Source organism: Durio zibethinus, chromosome 5 (genome assembly GCF_047325235.1).
Source record: "Durio zibethinus cultivar Kanyao isolate XHJ-2024 chromosome 5, ASM4732523v1, whole genome shotgun sequence".
Classification (NCBI taxonomy): Eukaryota; Viridiplantae; Streptophyta; class Magnoliopsida; order Malvales; family Malvaceae; genus Durio; species Durio zibethinus.
Genome location: NC_143166.1, coordinates 27,046,189 through 27,066,481, shown reverse-complemented (window position 1 = coordinate 27,066,481; position 20,293 = coordinate 27,046,189). Strand labels below are relative to the sequence as shown.

General features: G+C 32.7%; 1 pseudogene; it reads right to left on the bottom strand.

Moving 5' to 3' along the window:
- Window positions 1-5,533: 5,533 nt before the first annotated feature.
- Window positions 5,534-11,207, bottom strand: LOC111281597 (expansin-B3-like; annotated as a pseudogene).
- Between the last annotated feature and the right edge of the window lie 9,086 nt (window positions 11,208-20,293).

Here is a 20,293-nt window from a genome sequence, read left to right as displayed (position 1 = left end):
TACTGATAGAGACATCATCGGTATAAGTTGAAAAAATTAAAACATACAAGTCTATATTGATGGGAATAATCGTTGGTAAAAGGTATAATGTGAAACACACAATAATTGTTATACCAACAGTTATACATATAATGATGGACTAAAACCGTTAGTATATCTCTGTTACATATTCTGATAGCTTAAAAATCGTCAATATAGGTCTATACCGACAAAGGATATACTAATGATTATAAATTTGTTGGAATAGATATTTTGATCATCAGTATAGGATTTATTGGGCTATATCGACTAATTTTTAAGTTTTACTGACGATTTTTTAAGCATCAATATAGACCAATTTTCTTGTAGTGAATGGAAAAGGGGAAAAAATGGAAAAAATGTGAAAGAGGAAGGCAATAATGAAAAATATAAAAAGGATGGGAAAGATGCCAAGAATGGCAAAAGCTTACTTCAACTGCATTCGATATTGTTGTAGAAACTACACCTGTATCACCAAATAGAGATATTGTTGCTAATAGTGCTCCTAAACAACCAAAGCCAAATACTGCAGCTTCAATCGAGGCTTATATGATAGCTAAACCAGATGCCGATGCTTCTAAGTGATAAGAACCTTTTTTTTAATTCCTTTTCATGTGTTTAATTATAACTTTTTTGATTTATTTTTAAGCTTGGCTTAACCATTCTTAGTGGAGAACAAGACAAGAGACTTTGGATGGCTTAACCATTCCTCGAAATTAATTATCTAACAAGTATTTTTTCTTTAATATTACAATATTCATCTATCCAAGTTCTTGTGTGTGCCACTACACCCTTGTCTTGACTCTTGATTGAGGTTTCTTTTTTTATCTTTAGCTTCTTGGCCTAGTGATTAAAAAGGCTTAGGAAAAAAAATGTAAAATGAGAGTTCAACCCCTATAATGCCCATCTCCTATCCAATGGATTGAAGTTTCTTTTCTATTGAAAAAGAAGTGGTAAAGGATTCAAACATTATCCAAACATAAAAGCATTTCCATTATTGGTTCTATTTTTAAAGGGAACCATACATTTTTCCCTGACAAATATGGATGAGATTGTTTTTTTCGTTTGGAAGGCATCAATGAAAAGATAGAGTTTGATTTTAAGCTATAATAGGGTGTAGAGAAATGATTTTTCATCCTAATTATCTTGTTTGAGAGACAAAAACAAAATGTTCTTGCATTTTGTTCCTAATAATTATGTTGGTAGTTTAGAATGTGATATATCCCACATTTGATAAAAAGACTTAATTATTGGTGAATTGTATTAATTTTTATATTAATTTTATTCATATTCTAAATAATTATATTTGAACAAATGATTTAACTATTTGAATATCAATAGATGATTATTCATATAAGTCATGATCATATAAATAGTAGTTACCATTGGAATAAAAATTTATGTCTATTCATTTATTATAAATAAATCTTTCAGTATAACCATTTTCACTAATTTTGCTTAAAGAGTTTTAAGGTTTTGTTGTATCCAAGAGGCAACGCCTTAAAACCAAATTTTTTTTTATTATATCTATTATTTTATTATTTTTCTAATAATTTAAAAACAATTATGTAAAATTCATATTTCATATGAGAAAGATATAAGGAAAAGAGATTGGCAAATTTGGCAAAATTGACTTTTGAAACATGCATGGAAAGCTTCAATTATCAAAATGGTTTTTTGGTGAAATAAATACTAAACACAAGTTTCTTGTTACTATTTTTCTAGTTTTTATATTCTCTTAAAAGAATTTATGATTAATAATTCATAAGAGACTTTAAGTCTTATTGAATTTTGCTTTTATATTAACTAAATATTCTTTTAATTTTTCTAATTTGAATTAAATTATTTAATTTATGATTCATGGATTTATGATATGTCTTATGTGGATTTCTTGATCATGGCATTGAATGGTCATAAAGCTAAAATGGGCAAAGAGTACTTGCTAGTTTTAGTTATGAATATTTTATATATCTTGATAATTAAATGGGACATTCTTTTATCCATCCATTCAGTTTATCTAATACTAGAAGAATAACTGTATTAAAAATATATAAAAGCATAGAAATAAAATGGTTGAAAACTTTATTTTAATGAGTATAAAGTTGTAGCCACAACCAATACCAGTTATTTTTTAAAATGACAACAATTAGGCAATAATGTCTAGAGCATATAAATGATATGCAAAATGAAAAAAATTGGACATTTTAGCCTATGAAGTGACCATATTAGATATTTAATCTCAAGTGAGGATAATTACCATAAAAGAAATTTTCAATTTCAAGATATTTGGTTAGTAGTACTATAAGTAGAATGGATTTAAACCCTTACTCTTAGGCACTAATAATGGGAATCCAACTTTGAATTATTAACCTCTAATTACAAAGTTTCATGGGTAAAAACAATTTATTGTTATATGTCTTTTAAGCACTAGTAAAATCCATTCAAAGTTTAGAAACTAATGTATTCCATTGCATAGTGAGAATGCGTTTTTAAACTCTCAATCGAGTTTATTATTTAAATGTCTAAATCAATGAAATATAATGAAAACTTTACCTATATAAATATAAGAGCGGTACTACTTCAATAAGAAAAATTAGGATCTCTCTTGTAAATATTTATGAATATGATAAGCATATAGTCATCATAGTGCTAAAGCTGTTATAAACTTTTGACAGAAGATTAATTATTATGTGTATTATATCTTTAATTCAAACTCTAAAAGTTGAGATTTAATTTGCGGATACCATCAACTTCATTAGAATTCTAAGGTATATATGTTAACCAAATGTTTAAATTGAGAGATACTTTCGTATATTCATAATATTTATATGTGCAAAAGGTTAAAGATTAAGCACCATCATTCCAATTTAGTAGGGGATTATTGGTAGTTTAAAATGTGATGTATCTTATATTGGATAGAAAGACTTAATTATTGATGAATAAACTGAATTTTTATATTAATTTTGTTCATATTCTAAATAATTATATTTGAACAGAAATAATTATTATATGATAAATTATCATAACTATTTGAATATAAATAAATGATGTGATTATACAAATGGTCATTATCATTTGAATAAAAATTGATGTCTGTCCATTTATTATAAATAGGTATTTTAATATAACCATTTTCATTATTTTTGCTTGAAGAGTTTTGAGGTTTTATTGTATTCTAATAGCACAATTACCATTAAAAAAATTTTTTTTCACGTCTCAAAATTAAAAGTTTTTATTATTATTTCTATTCTCTTATTTATTTTTTCTAACACAAAATACCAATCAATCTAAATTTTTGTTTTAAAAAAAGAAAACTGTAATCATAATTTCATGATAAGCCCCGTCCATGTCAAGGTTTCATTTTTGCCTATGCCTGCCATTTTTTTCTACTGAATATATTCTGCCTCCTTGGCACTCTGCAACAATCCCTTCATATTATATACTGGCGAAGAGAATATTAGAGTTTCTGGATTAGTATTGTAAGGGAAAACTTTAGAAACTCATATTTTATGATCTTGTTATTATCCTATCCACATCAAACATGTGGCCTACATCATGACAATAAATTTCGAATACACGATTCCTCTTTTTTTTTTTTTTCAATGACAAGAGTTTTTCATGTTGGGTTAAAAGCTTCCAATCCAATCACACCAGCGGAAGCGAAATCAAATAATAAATCAAACACACAAGAGACAATAATTTAACGTGGTTCGGTCCAGCTGACCTACATCCACGGATGAGAAAAAAAATCCACTAGTTGTAGAGAATTACAAACATACATCATATCATCAACCTCACTCAAACAATCAATACTCATAAGACACTCTCAATCTCCTCTAGTCTTATGGAGTATTCTCAACCAAAACAAACACAAACCCAAACCCTTGTGCACCCTTTCAACATAACCAAACACATACCCATATGCTCCCATACATCATACCTTTGTGGACCCTCTCAATCTCCTCTAGTCCATTCACAAACAAACATACACACCCATAAGACGTAGAGCCCCAATACTTTTATGGGGTGTCTATCCCACAAAACCCTACAACTCTCTTACATTTTTTTTCTCATACCTAACCGTGTAGAGACTTCACCTATTTATAACCAAACAAACTTGCCCATTAAGAATCCCTCTCTTCTTAGAATTCTTCTCCTGTAAGTTAAACTTGCCTATTAAGAATCCCTTTCCTTTTAGAATTCTTCTATTGCAAGTCAAACTTACCTATTAAGAATCCTCTTTCTCTTGGAATTCTTCTTTTGCAAGTATTCTTGTCCATCAAGCAATATCTGACAAATCCCAAATAAATCTCTAACAAATCCCAAACAAATCTCTTATGGGATTTGAGTCATTATTCCCAACAATCTCCACCTTGACTCAAATTCCGTCAATCATCTATCTTCATGCTAGATATACTTGGCTCCACCTACAATGAAAGTCTCACAATCATCTTCTCTTTTCTTGTGTCTTCACGCTTCATACAAACCAATCCTAAATCTTAAAAACTTAAACTCGAACTCTTCTCTTGAATCGAGCACTTCTGGACTTGCTTCTTCCATGTCTCAAATCATGCACTTCCCAAACCTTTAGCTCTTCTCACATCTCGAACTTTCAGCTCTTTCACATCTCGAACCTTCGGCTCTTTTCACATCTTGAATCTTCAACTCTTTTCACGTTTCGAACCTTCAGCTCTGATACCATTTGTTGGGGATCACCACAGCTCTGATACCATTTGTTGGGGAACACCACAGCTCTGATACTATTTGTTGGGCTAAAAGCCTCCAATCCAATCACACCAGCGGAAGCGAAATCAAATAATAAATCAAACACACAAGAGACAATAATTTAACGTGGTTCGGTCCAACTGACCTACATCCACGGATGAGAAAAAAAATCCACTAGTTGTAGAGAATTACAAACATACATCATATCATCAACCTCACTCAAACAATCAATACTCATAAGACACTCTCAATCTCCTCTAGTCCTATGGAGTATTCTCAACCAAAACAAACACAAACCCAAACCCTTGTGCACCCTTTCAACATAACCAAACACATACCCATATGCTCCCATACATCATACCTATGTGGACCCTCTCAATCTCCTCTAATCCACTCACAAACAAACATACACACCCATAAGACGTAGAGCCCCAATACTCTTATGGGGTGTCTATCCCACAAAACCCTACAACTCTCTTACATTTTTTTCTCATACCTAACCGTGTAGAGACTTCACCTATTTATAACCAAACAAACTTGCCCATTAAGAATCCCTCTCTTCTTAGAATTTTTCTCCTGTAAGTTAAACTTGCCTATTAAGAATCCCTTTCCTTTTAGAATTCTTCTATTGCAAGTCAAACTTACCTATTAAGAATCCTCTTTCTCTTGGAATTCTTCTTTTGCAAGTATTCTTGTCCATCAAGCAATATCTGACAAATTCCAAATAAATCTCTAAGAAATCCCAAACAAATCTCTTATGGGATTTGAGTCATTATTCCCAACATTTCAATGAGGACTTTTTTGATGTGGATAAAAAATAGTCTTTCAATTGTCAATGACATGCATGACAATAGTCTTTCAAACCCTAAACGCTTTGCATGGGACACCTTACTATTAAAATAGTACTACTACATTTAAATATGGACTTTATGGATTTTTTTTCATATTTCTTTGAGACATTTTTATGCCAAAAATTTAATTTGACAGTGATCTCATTTTATATTTTGAGAATCCTGCTGATTACTACATTCAACCCATCTCAAATTCTTATTTACAAAGGTTAACTTAAATCAAATAAGTGCAAGTATTGGAGGTTTAGCCTAAAATCATGGGAGGGAAGTTCAAGGACAAATTGACAACACAAGTAACATTTTACATTCTGTGTTCCAAATTTCATTAAAATCCAACAGGATCACAAACTTTCATTTAAACGTGAATGACTGTAACAATACTAAACGTACTCTTTCCTTTGGAGACGGCTTCAAAATCTACAAACACTTGCGCACTACGAAAGTAGGGAAAACCATTGAAGAAAAAAAAAAAGAATGGCCCTTGGATGCTATTATGCCGTCCAACGGTTACCTTTTTCTTAAAAAAAAAAAAAAATGGGAGGCAAGGAATACTTTTGGTGTCATGGGACTAGGGAGCCTTTTGACCTAAAAAAGGCGATTAGTCCCCTCATTGTCATGGCCAATTGACAGTTACTTTCACAGTTATACGAAGTTGAGGCGATGAGGAGTAAGTTGCTTTTGGCGACCAATTTCTTGGAATGACATCCCTTGCAGAGAGTGTTCTTGCTGTTGATAGTGTTGTTAGTTTCACTAAGAATGGTCATTTCAAGGGTCCCCTAATTATGCACCAATTTGCTCCCCATAGATGATTCATCTCTAACCACTCATTAGATTTTGCCTGCAGCCAACATCCAAATGTCAAAATCTATTAGTAGCAATTTCATTTTATCTCTCACTGTATTTTTGTAGATTTGGAGTCTCTGAACTTTTGTAACTTCTTTCAAGCAATTTCATTGATGGATGTTGCTTTTTTTTTTCACCTTCAAATTTGGGAATAAAAGGGCCTGTTTAAAAACAAGAAGAAAAAGTGGCTGAATTTGAAGAAGGTTATTTTCCATATATAGCTCATGGTGGATACTCTAGTCAGATAGTGTAAGTGAAAAGAAATTCATATGCTAATGTCATGATGTCCCAAATCATAGTCTTTTGCCTCACGGTCTTGGAGGGGAAACAAAAGAAATGACATAATGGTGCTGATAGATCAATTATAAATCCAAGTTAAGAAGCACGTCCACTGTGAAGGCAATACTTGTGCTGATATTCTTGCCAAGAATGGTGCCAACCTTGGTGATGATTTTGTTTTATATAATAATGCCCTTGATTGTATTAAGCTTAAACTTTTGGCTGATATCTAGATACGATATTTCTAACCCAAGAAGTTGTAATGTGGGAAGAGATAATTCCTGAACTCTTAAATTTGTATTAATGTAGTTAGTTACGTTTCAACCAAAAAATGAAATGACAGAAGTAGAATGTAATTTTCAACTTGCTGTAAGGATGGGACACTTTGAATGTGGCCTGGCCCGACATCAAATGCATTGAGTCAAGATTCAAGAAAATGGTAAAGTAATAGTCAACAGAAGGAAAAGTAACAGCAAAAAAAGTGCTTTTTATTGATGTTGCACCAAGAAGTTTCCTTACGTTAGTCATATCTGCATTTTGTGGAGCCTAAAGAAGACCTTTTATTTTGCTTGTGCTTTTGCCTTTACATTGGGCCATGGAAGTCACAAGGATTTTATGCATTGAAATCATAATAACTTTCTTTCTAAAATTTTTTGTAACCAAATGAATAAATAGTTGAATTTATCGAAAAGAGAATAGCACTTCTCTGAAATGCGTTGATCCAACATCTTCATTCCCTCCTCAAATTCCACCGGAAGAGATAGCCAATAATCAGTTGAACCTTCATTAACTTGGAAGGCCATTCTTCCGTGGATATTTACATGGGGTCCTAAAATTTTAAATGACAATGTTAAAGTTTAGAAAATCAATAATGTGGAGACAAAAGTAAAATATAGTAATAAATTTAATATTAATGAGGCAAAATGTAACAAAATTTCATTGTTGTCCCATACAAAGATGAAACAAACTCCAATCTTATAGTGCTGTAGGCTTATGGTTAATTCCCACTTGGTAAAACCATCACATTATAAATAATAATAATAATAGTAATAATAATAATAATAAAAGCAAGAAGAAAAACTTGACAAAATAGAAGTGACAATGAAAAAGAAAGATCGTTGAAGGAACTGACGAATAACAAACTTCTATAAACGACTGGGAGTTCGCCTCCGTTACCGTTCCTGAGCTGTGAGTTCTCACCGTTTATATCCATGCGGCCAAAGGCTGCGCCACTTAGGTTGGAGTGGGTGCACTCATTGGCGCAATATCCAAGGCACTCGTCAGTTACAATGATGGTCACGGCCCTCCTTGAGCATATGCGCGCTCTTGTCTAGGCACCTAACTTTTGAGCATGCCCCACAACCATCCCCGTTCTTGAACAGCTAGCACTGGACTCACTGCTCCCATTCTGGCCCTGAGCTGCTTTGCATCGACTAATGATATGTACCCACGTGCCCTCTATCATGAACTAAGCTTTCTCTCGATGAAATAATAGTTCGTGCAGCACTTAAACAGATATTTCCACACAAGTCAACTAAGATAGCTTGAAATTTGAACAAGCAACAAGTAAAGTCACAAGTTAATCTCAAATATAAGCAACAAAATACCAAGGGATAATGGGTGCACACCAGCTTAACCTCCGATGGCCTCGAAAGAAAAAAAATGTTTTATTAATATTAAGAAAGTTACAACGATTACAAAAGGAGTATTGAGTTTTAGACACTATCTTCAAGGCTAGAGGAGTAGCCCTAAATGGGTGGTCTAGCATGTACCTTGACTAGTAAGGCAACCTAAAAATTTGCAAACTGCTCACACCTTCTAAAGAGCTTAGAGCTTTTACACCTATACTACCAAAAACCATTACAATATTTAAATGAAGATACTTTTTCCTAGTACATGAGATCTATCTTCCCCTTTGGCACCTCTACCCAGTCATAACCTTATACAAGGGTGGTTTATAACATTTTTCCCCACTTAACCTATTGACAACCTCATCAACTTGCTGGCCTGAAAATCTTCATTCTTTTTTTTGAAGGCTCAAAGGTTATGGTATCTTTCCAAATTGATCTTTTTTGGTCCTAAGCCCTCCACTTCACCAAGTACTCTCTGTTGGGTTTTTGGGACAGTATGGTAAGCCTATCTACTAAAATCTCTTCCATTTGATGTTCGAATGGTGGCTTCATATTGATTGTGGCCCTAGTGGCTTTATTACAACTTGCATTTATGGGTTTTGCATGGTAAGACTTCAAGTTGCTTACATGAAATACTGGATGCACTTTCATCCATTTAGGTGGGTCAAATTTGTAAGAAGCATTTTTTACCTCAGAAAGGATTGTCACTAGACCTTCATACTTACACACCAACTTACAATCCTGCTTTTTTAAGAATTTGAGTTGCTCGGGCATCGACCTGACAAGTACAAGGTCACCAACCTTAAAATGTTGTGTCCTTTAACCCTTATTTGCCCATTTCTTCATGCATTTGAATGCCTTTTCTAAATATGCTTGAGCAATCTCAGTATTCTGTTTTCATTCCTTAGCAAGGTTGAAGGCTCATAGACTTTTCCCTCGATAGGGCTTTAAAGAGGTGTGGAGCATTCTTGGTTGTTGCATAATGACCACTTCAAAGGGACGTTTATTGGTAAAGGAATTCTTGTTTGAATTAAAAGAAAACTAAGAGACATAAAAAAAAAGGCTAATATTTTTTTATTATCTTGCATAAAATGCCTCATGTACTCCACCAATAAACCATTGAATCACTGGGTTTGGCATTCTATTAGTTGGTGTTAACTTCAAGAGATTTTAAGCTAAGACCCTAACAACTTGAAAAGTTTTCCCCCAAATGACTCGGTGAATCTAAGATCTTTGTCATTGGCAATGTTTTGTGGAATGCCCTAATACTTAACAACATTTTTAAATGTGAGGTAGAACATGTCTTTCATAGTACAATACTTTTAGGTAGGGATAAATATGGCATACTTCGAGAAATGATTAAGAGCCACCAAAATAAACTAAAAAACACCAACTTTAAGAGGCCCGATATGAAGTTAAAAGATATATTTTCATAAGGTCTAGTAGGCATAGGTAAAAGATCAAACATGCTTGCTAGTTTCTTCCTTTCTAACTTGTTTTGTTGGAAAATGAGGTAAGTTTTGGTATAATCCATTACGTCTTGCCACATATATGGCCAGTAGTAGCCCTATCTTAACAAGGCAAGAGTGCGTTGCCAACCAGGATACCTGGCCCAAAGTATGTCATGACAATCTCTTATTAGCATTTGTCTCAAACCCCTTACTTTTGGCACAAATAATCATGGCCTCTTTGTCAATAAAGCTTCATTTTTCACCCAAAAAATATTTAGACTTCCCTTTCTTCACGAATTTCATGATAGAGCTAGCTTGGTGGTCATTATTCATATTCTTTTCAATCAATTTTTGGATAACGGTAGTCATCTTACTAGCAAACATTAGAACAATCCTCTTGAGGGCTACCAACTCTGCATGTCTACTTGATGCAGCAAATACTTGGTTAGTCTTTCCATCTTTACGTTTAAAGTAAAAGTCAAATTCAACTAGGAACTGTTGCCATTTTACCTGTTTTCTTGAAAGTCTTGGTTGGGTGAGAAAATGACTAACCGTTATATTATAGGTTTTAACAACAAATTGAGAATCTAGCAAGTAATGTTACTATGCCATTAAACAATGATCATGGCTAGAGGTTCCTTCTCTTAAGCTATATATATTTTTTTACTTCGCTCAATTTTTTACTTTCAAATGCAATTTGGTGTCATTTTTGCAAACATACTCCCTTAATAGCAAAATCTGATGTATTCATTTGTACTTTAAAGGGCTTCCTAAGATTATAGAGAGCCAAGATAGGGTCTTTCATTATGATATCCTTTAGACCCTTAAATATTTCTTGGCATTCAATTGTCCAACACCATTTGTGCCTTTTCTTCAATAACTTAATAAGAGCTGTTACCTTATGAGAATACCCTTCCACAAATCTCCTATAATAGTTAGCTAGCCCTTAAAAGATCAACGTTTAATGACATTCCTTGGTATCACTCATTCTTTGATGGCCCTAACTTTTTTTATGTTCATTTCGATATGGCCCTATCCAATATGTGGTTTAAAAAATGGATCTGAGTTTGCACAAAGGCACATTTCTTTTTTTTCACATACAATTGATTGTTTTGGAGCCTTTAAAACACAAGACATAAATGTTCTTGGTGCTCTTCTAAGGTAGAACTATATACCATTATAGTATTTATGTAGATGAGCATAAACTTATCAAGATAGTCATGGAATACCTAATTCATTAAGGTACAAAATATGGTAGGGGCATTAGTCAATCTAAAAGGCATAATAAAAAATTCAAATGCATCATACCATGTGACATAAGTGGTTTTTGGCTTATCTCTTTTAGTAATTCTAACCTGATGGTATCCAGACCTTAAATCCAATTTGGATAAGTACTTGGCCTGGCTCATTGATGAAATAGATCTGCAATAAGGGGAATAGAACACCTATTCCTTATAGTGATTTTGTTCAAGGCCTCATAATCTATATATAACCATAAACTCTTATCATACTTTTTCTAAAATAGCATTGTCATAATGGTTTTGTGTCCGCTCGATGAATTTAGAAATGAAAGTAAAAGAACGAAAAATGGAGTCGCCACCAATCTTTTTTGGTGAGGTACAATTGGCTACCTATTAAAATTTATCCTTCTAATAAGATTTTAAAATTAATTAAAATTTATTAAAAAGATAATTTCACGGTCTACGAAACAATCTGGGTTCAGGAGTCGGCTACACGTGGGGAAGGATTAACACCCCCACGACACCCATTTAAAAATGGTATCACTTAACTATGCGTTATCCTTTAATTTTGATTAAAAATAATCTCATTCTCGATGTTTGGAAAAATAATTTTCTTGATTTTTTTTGGAAATTGGTTTGTTTGGTTTTATTTTTTAAAAAATTATTATTCAAATTTTATTCGAGAAAAATAAATTAGAACTTTTTTTATTGAAATAATTCTCAAAATACTTCAGTACGTTGGTAATATTAGAATAACTTTTTCTCACCTAGAGATTTCTTAGGTATTGGTTCTCGAAATACCTAAGAATCTTATCCTTGGAGGTCCGAATTTACTTTTCGTAAAAATTATATCATGCATGCAATGCAAATAATAACATGATGCACACATTTTATTTTTTTATTTTTAGAAATTTTATTAATTTTTTTTATTTTCTTATTTAAAAGAAATGAAGAATAGAGGAATTTTTATTGTATTGAAAATTTTCTATAAATATTCCAATACACTGATAATATTTAAGAAAAAATCTTCTCACCTAGGGATTTCTTAAAGCATCTCTACTCGAAATACTTTTGAAATCCCATCATCGGACAAAATTTCTTTTTTTCTCATTTTTTATTACCTATTTTTAATTTATTAGTTAATTTTATTATTATTATTTTACAAGAAAAAAAAAGAAAATTTTTATTGTATTGAAAAATTTTTTATAAATATTCAAATACACTGGTAGTATTTTAAAAAATTTTCTCACATAGAGATTTCGTAAGTATCACTACTCGGAGTACCTTTGAATCTCATCGTCGGATAAAAATTTCTTTTTTCTTATTTATTAATTTATTATTATTAAATTTATTTTTATTTTATTTTGTTTTTTAAAGTTTATTTTAAAAATTAACAAAATTATAAAAATTTTAACTACATATTTCATTATTTAATTTAACAAATATAAATGTTTTAATATGCAAAATATTAATAAAATAATATATATAAAAAATAAAAATTCATAAAGAAAAAAATTTTTTTTTACCTAAATGGATCGATCAACGATCCGCTTAACGCGAGTCCGGTCGGTTCAAGCACGGTCCGGTTGGTTCGACAGTTCAGGTGCTGTTCGGCTTGGTTTATATCGGTTCAGCTTGCCCGGTCTGGGTCTAAGGGTGAGTCGGGTAGCTGGTTGGTTGCGCGAATCCCGGGTAAGGTCATGGGTTGACGCACGGATCCTTAAGGTTCAAAACGATGTTGTTTTGGGCGTTTATTGAAACGGTGTCATTTTGACTATTTATAGCTTATATAAAAGGTCTAATTTTTTTTTTAGTCATTCTCTTCCTTCTCTAGAAAAAAAAACTTTTCTTTTTTTTTTCTTCAGCCAAATGCAGATGGTCGATCGGTTGTCGTCACCATTGCCATCGCCCGTCGTCGGTCACCGTTGCCCATCGTCGACCACAGTCGTCGTTACCCATCGTCGACCGCGGTCGTTGGTGAATAGAAAAAACTAAAATCACTTAAAATGTTCTCCTCAACCTTCTAAACACAGATCCTGCCTCTTTTTCACCAAAAATAGTCCCAAATTCTCCAGATCTGTTCTTGAAGTTTCGGTCAAACCCTTTCTTTTTTTATTCTCTTTTTTTTTTTAAATTGACTTTTTTTTTCTTTGTGCAGGAAGCTTCTCGGCGCTAGGTTTTTCCCTACGGGGAGGACTGTGTTGAATTTGTTTTTTAGGCAGAAAGCTCCCCTTTTTTTTTAGCTTTTTTTTTGGCAAGGTTCCCTCATTCGTTTTATTTTTTCCCCCCTCTTTGGGTTTGGCTAGGAGCTCCATTTATAGAGCTCCGACCCTGCATGGCACAGGGCTCAGCATGGGGTGCATCAGCCCCATACCCTTTTTTATTATTTTTGTCTGATCTGACAATGGTAGGGCTAGGAGCCAGTGGGATGGGTGATCAGAGTATGGGTGGTAGGGTAAGATATGGTGGGTAAGGCGTGGTGGTAGTGGTGCCGAGGAAGGCACCACTGCCATCCTTCCCTTTTTTATATTTTTTATATTTTTGTTTAATTTTTATTATTGTATTTAATAATAATATTATTATTTTATTTATTATTTTTTTTGTGACCAGACAAATTTGATGTTCACAGCTATCCCTATTTGCATATTGCTGAAAATCAGTAATAGGGCAAAGACAAAGACAACAATTTTATCCAAAATCCAAATGGAATTTTTTTCCTCTTTTTTTTTTTGAACATAGACTACTCAAAAAGTTTTTCTCATTAAATCGAAAATGCTCCTCTCACTTGAAGCTCGACAACTTTTGAAAATTTAAAATCTGAAAAAGACTCATCTCAGCAGAGGCTCAACAACTTTAAAAATCTCATCTTGAAAAAGGCTCTTCTCAGTATATGCTCAACAATTTTTGAAATCTTATCTTGAAAAGGGCTCCTCTCAGCATAGGCTCAATGACTTTAAAATTTTCATTTGAAAAAGCTCCTCTCAGCAAAGGCTTGACAATTTTAAAAATTCTCATCTTGAAAAAGCTCATCTCAGTAGAGGCTTGACAACTTTAAAATTCTCATATTAAAAAAAATTTCTCTCAGCAGAGGCTCAACAACTTTAAAATTTTATTTAGAAAAAGCTCCTCTTAGTAGAGGCTCGACAACTTTAAAAATCTCATCTGAAAAATGGCTCCAAATCGAATTCTCATATTTGAACAAGTAAATTTCTCTCTTTTGAAATCTTTTGTTTGATCTTGTTTTTCATTAGGAAATAGAAAGTCTCTGTCCTTATTAAAACTGCTCATGAATGTATGTATTAAGTGTTCTAAATGCAATGCATGTAATGCGATCAAAATTATTCATTGTAGTAAAAAGGTTCTCGAAATCTCTCATTTTTTGGCTTCTTTTATCAGAATTCTCAAATGGCTAATCTGTTCTTAACATTTGACCACAATATTTTTCTTCTTCAAAAGTCTGTAACATCAATGTCTTGTCATGCTTTTCTCATCTTTTTCATCTACCTTTGTCAATTTTTTTTTAAAAAAGTAATGCTAAGATCTTTTGTGTTTGTATTTCTTTCCATCATTTTAAGTTCAAGACAAACAAAATGTAATCACACATCTCTCATATTTGTATGGTGAACGAAAATATCAAATGAGAATAGAGGAATGGATAGGCATTATTTCCAATGAAAAGATAACATATTTCATTAGACTGATAATAAGTGCATGGCAACAAAAGTGTTTGAGTTGAAACAAAGGTGCCCAAGTAATGATCAAAAGATAATCACGAGCAAAATATTCTCAATTTTTTTTAAAACTAAATCAAATGATTTCCTTGATTCTTTAGAGTTTGTCAAACTACACTTGCCCTGGTGTTGTGGGATCTTTTTTTGAAGATGCTTCTCCTTCATATCCAAGTCACCTTTTTCAGGTTTTCAACTTAGATAAGTCATCATTTTTCTTGTTCTTTTTTTTTAAGCAAAATATTTTTTTACAGCATTTGAATTTATTATAGTAGGCAAATCACCTCTGTCCATCTCTGCCAAAATCAATACCCCATCAGAAAATACCTTTTCACCACATATAGGCCTTCCTAATTTGGTGTCCATTTTTCTCGATTATCATGTTGATTTAGAATGATCTTTTTTAGCACTAAATTTTTTTCCTTAAAGCAATGGGGATGAATTTTTTTGTCATATGCTCTCATCATCCTCTTTTGATATAATTGACCATGATAAAGTGCTGTAAGTCTTTTTTCTTCAATGAGGTTCAACTGCTCATACCAATTTTGAACCCATTCTACTTCTTCTAATTCTACATCCATCAGGACTCTCAGTGATGAAATTTTTACTTCGATCGATAACACAACTTCCATTTCATATACCAAAGAGAACGAGGTGACCCTAGTAGATGTTCGGATTGATGTTTTATAAGCATGTAAAGCAAAAGGCAACTTCTCATGCCAATCATTGTAAGTATCAGTCATTTTTTTTTTAAATTCTTTTGATATTCTTGTTTACAGCCTCCACTATCCCATTTATCTTTAGACGATATGGTGCCGAATTATGGTGATGAATCTTGAACTGAGTGTAAATTTCATTCATCATTTTGCTGTTTAAATTTTTGGCATTATCAAAAATAATTATCTTTGAAAGCCCATATCTATATATTATCTCTTTTTTTATGAATTTGCATACCACAAATCGGTTCACACTAGCGTATGATACGACTTCTACCCATTTTGTAAAGTAATCAATCATCATAAAGATAAATCTATGTCCATTTGAAGCTTTTAGAGTGATGAGACCGATGACATCCATACCTCACATAGAGAATGGCCATGAAAGAGCCAAAACATGCAATGCTGTTGGAAGAGTGTAGATCTTGTCAGCATAGATCTGACATTTATGGCATTTTTTGGCATAATCAATACAATCACTCTCCATTGTTAACCAATAGTATCCAGCTCTCATAATTTGACTAGCCATCATATGACCATTTGTATGTGCCCCACAAACTCCATCATGTACTTTTTCAATAATCCTCTTCGCTTCAGCTGCATTCACACACCTTAAGAGTATTTGATCTCGACCCTTTTTATAGAAGATGTCTCCATCAAGAAAGAAACTCATAGCCAACCTTCTAATAGTCCTCTTATCATTTTTTGTTGTATGTTTTGGGTATTATTGGCTTTTAATGTATTGCATAATGTCATAATACCATGGCTTCTCATCAACTTTTTCTTCAACACCTGAATAATGTACTGATTCATTATTCACATCCAGCTTGATGGGTTGGATTTCAGTATTTACATCTATTTTAATCATTGCAGTTAGAGTAGCCAGTGCATCAATAATTTGGTTTTTTTCTCTAGGCAAATGCTAAAATTGAATTTTTTTGAATTGTTTGACCAATTGAGAGATGTACTTATGATACCGTATCAACTTAGAATCTTTGGTTTCCCATTCTTCTTACAACTAATAGATGACTAGAGCTGAATCTCCAAACACATCTAATACTTTAATTTTCTTTTCAATTACTACTTCAGACCCATAACACAGGCCTCATACTCAGCCATATTATTTGTGCAATTAAAATTTAACTTGGCTGTAATGGGATAAAAATGTCCATCAGGAGATATTAAAATTACCCTAATACCATGACCCAAAGTATTAGTAGCTCTATCAAAATACATTTTTCAAGACTCTTCAATAGGTTTATTTTCTTCAATGGCCATCACATCTTTATCAAGAAACTCCAGGTTCATTGGTTCATAATTTTCGACAGCACGATCAGTAAGGAACTCAGCTACGACACTTCCTTTTATAGCTTTTTGAGTCACATAAATGATATTATATTCTGAAAGCATAACTTGCCACCGTGCTATTCTTCCTATCAATGAGGGCTTTTCGAAGATATACTTAATAGGATCTAGCTTTGCTATGAGCCAAGTAGTGTGATAAAGTATGTATTGTCTAAGCCTTCGAGTTGTCCAGGCTAATGCACAACATATCTTCTCTAATGGTGAATACTTGGACTCATAATCAATGAAGTTTTTGCTCAAGTAGTATATTGCTCGTTCTTTCCTATCAGCTTCATCTCTTTGCCCCAACACATATCCCATGGAATTTTTATGTACCGTTAAGTATAAGATCAAAGGCTTTCTTGGAATAATGGTAGCAATATCGGCGAATTTGATAAGTATTCTTTGATTTTGTCAAAAGCTTATTGGCATTCATCATTCCATTCTTCTGGATTATGTTTTCTAAGAAGCTTAAAATAGGATCACATTTGTAGGTGAGTTGAGAGATGAAACGAGTAATATAGTTCGATCTCTCTAGGAAACCTCATACTTTTTTTAGGGTACAAAGAAGAGATAAGTTCTGGATGGCTTGTACCTTATTCGGGTCCACTTCAATCCTCTTTCACTGACTATAAAGCCCAATAATTTTCTTAATTTGGTACCAAATGTACATTTAGCAAGATTCAACTTCAGCTGATATCTTCTCAACCTATCAAACAACTTTTTGAGATTGACTACATGACTTCTCCTTCATAAGATTTTGCAATCATATTATCCACATATATCTCTATTTTTTTATGCATTATGTCATGAAAGAGAGTTATCATTGCTCTTTGATAAGTGACACCAGCATTTTTCGACCCAAAAGCCATGACTTTGTAACAGAATGTTCCTCACATAGTCATATATGTAATTTTTTCCATATCATCTCGAGGCATCTTAATTTGATTGTAGCTTGAAAAGCCATCCATAAAGGAAAATGTAGAATGCCTAGCAGTATTATCCACTAGAGTATCAATGTGAGGTAGAGAAAAGTTATCTTTGGGACTTGCCCTATTCAAGTCTCGATAATCGACACACATTCTCACTTTTCCATCCTTCTTAAGAACTAGCACTATGTTGGCTATCCATTCAAGATATTTTACCATCTCCAAAAATTCAACATCAAATTGCTTCTTCACTTTCTCTTTAATTTTCAACAGCATCTCTGGTTGTATGCGCCTAAGCTTTTGCTACATCGGCTTACATCTTAATTTAAAGGTAACTTGTGCTCTACAATATCAGTGCTGAGTCCTGATATATTCTGATAAGTTTATGCGAACACATCTACATATTCTCGGAGTAACTTTTCTAGCTTTTGTCTTTCAGTTGGTAAAAAAGATATACCAACTTTAACCTCTTTTCTGTTTTCACCATATCCCAAATTCACTAATTCGATAATTTTTTTGTGAGGTTCAATTGGTTTATCTTCATGTTCTATTAATTTTAATAAATTAAGAAGCAGTGTGTAGTTATCTGAATCTTTCTCATTATCAAGTTCATCAACATGAATTAAGTTTTTGAAATCAAATCCGAGATTATTGCTATGATTATCTTCATGTTCATTATTTGGGACCCTGCAAAGGGTAAAATGAAAAGAATATTGGCACACAAAAATAAAATGGCAAGAAAATGATGGAAAGAAAAGAATGGAAAGCAAAATGAAGATGAAAACAATAGAAGAAATACGGATGCATCTTCTAAGTCTTTTATTAAAATGACAAATATAAACACACCATAAAAGATCTTCTAATACTCGTAGAAAGCAATTAGGGATTTAAAGTTTCATAGTACATTACTTTTCCAAAGTTTTAAAGACAATAGGCACCTCTATAACTTTTCAATTATCCAGCTCAAAATTTGAAAGACAAAGGTACACAGACAACTCTTCACTTCAACTCTTCATTTTTCCACCATCCACTATTTGAATGGCTAGCTCTGAAAATTCTTTCACGAATCATACACTTAGGGCTTCCGAAAAATATGGATAAATATATCCTCCCGAGTGAAAAGAATCACAGAGGTATGGAATGACCATAGGCTCTGACTCCGGCTCATATCCCCTAAGATTAGCTATCTTCTTATCTTTTTTCTCATTCACCATTCTTATTCTATCCCTTTTTATTGGCTTATATCTCAAGCCAAATCTGTCTCTCTTTTCATATATGATCGATGGCTTCATGATTTCTTGTAGGTTTTTTTCAAGTTCAGCTTCAAGTCGCCATCCCATCTTGGTAAACTATTTGACTACCATTTTAGTTGTCAAAACAAGTGTGACGAATATAATTTAGATCTTTCAGCTATATATGTTGCATTAGCAATCTCGAAGGATCTATAAGAGCATTTTAGAGCTTCATCTGATGATTTCACATAAGGAGTATTTATCGGTTGAGTTACCAATAAATCTTCTTCTCTTGTCAGACATGTTAGTTTTCTTTCAACAATGAATTTGACTTTCTGATGTAATGAGGATGGAACAACACTTGCCATATAGATCCACGACCTATCTAATAAATAACTGTATAAATGAGAGATGTTCATAACTTGAAATTTTATGTTGAAAGTGCATGGGCCAATCTGTAATGGTATTTTTATGTCCTCTAACACCTCTCTCCGGGTTCCATCAAAGGCTTTCACTATCATATGACTAGGTTTCATATAAAATTTATCAACAGGGAGTTTTGCCAGAGTAGTCATAGGTATAACATTAATAGATGAGCTATTATCAATCAAAATCTTAGCCATTATATGACATTTACATTTTATAGTAATGTGAAGAGCCTTGGTACTTCTTCGACCTTCAAGAAAAATCTCTTCATTATTAAAAGAGATATAATTTGAAATTGTCAGATTGTTAACAAGCTATTCCACATATTCAACAGAAGCATTATGAGATACATATTCTTGATTTAACACTTTCAGCAAAGCATTACGGTGTAACTCTGAGCTGAGCAATAATGACAATACTGAAATTTTAACTGATATCTTTTAAGCTGTTCTACCATGCTATACTCGTTATGTTTTATTAATTTTAGAAATTCACATGCTTCACTCTTAGAGACTGGCTTCTGACATTCTTTTTCTGGGGCTACGTCAAGATTATTCTGACTTTCGACTTTTTTTTTTATCTTTGCTTTCTCTTTTCTGGCTTTCTCTAAAGCTTCTAGAGTATAACATCTTTTACTTTGAGTTATACCTCATACACTCATTATGTTCGCAGTATCTGGATTGACTACGATATCATAATCATACTTCTATAGTATTGTTTTGTCATTCTAGTATGAAAAAGGGCCAAGAACTTTTATTATTACCACTGGTCAGGAGACAAGCTTTTCTAGCTTCAATGTCTATTTCTCATCATAATAGATAGTATCGGTCTACGCATAAACTTATTCTTTGAATCAATGGTAGATACTTCAACTTTCAC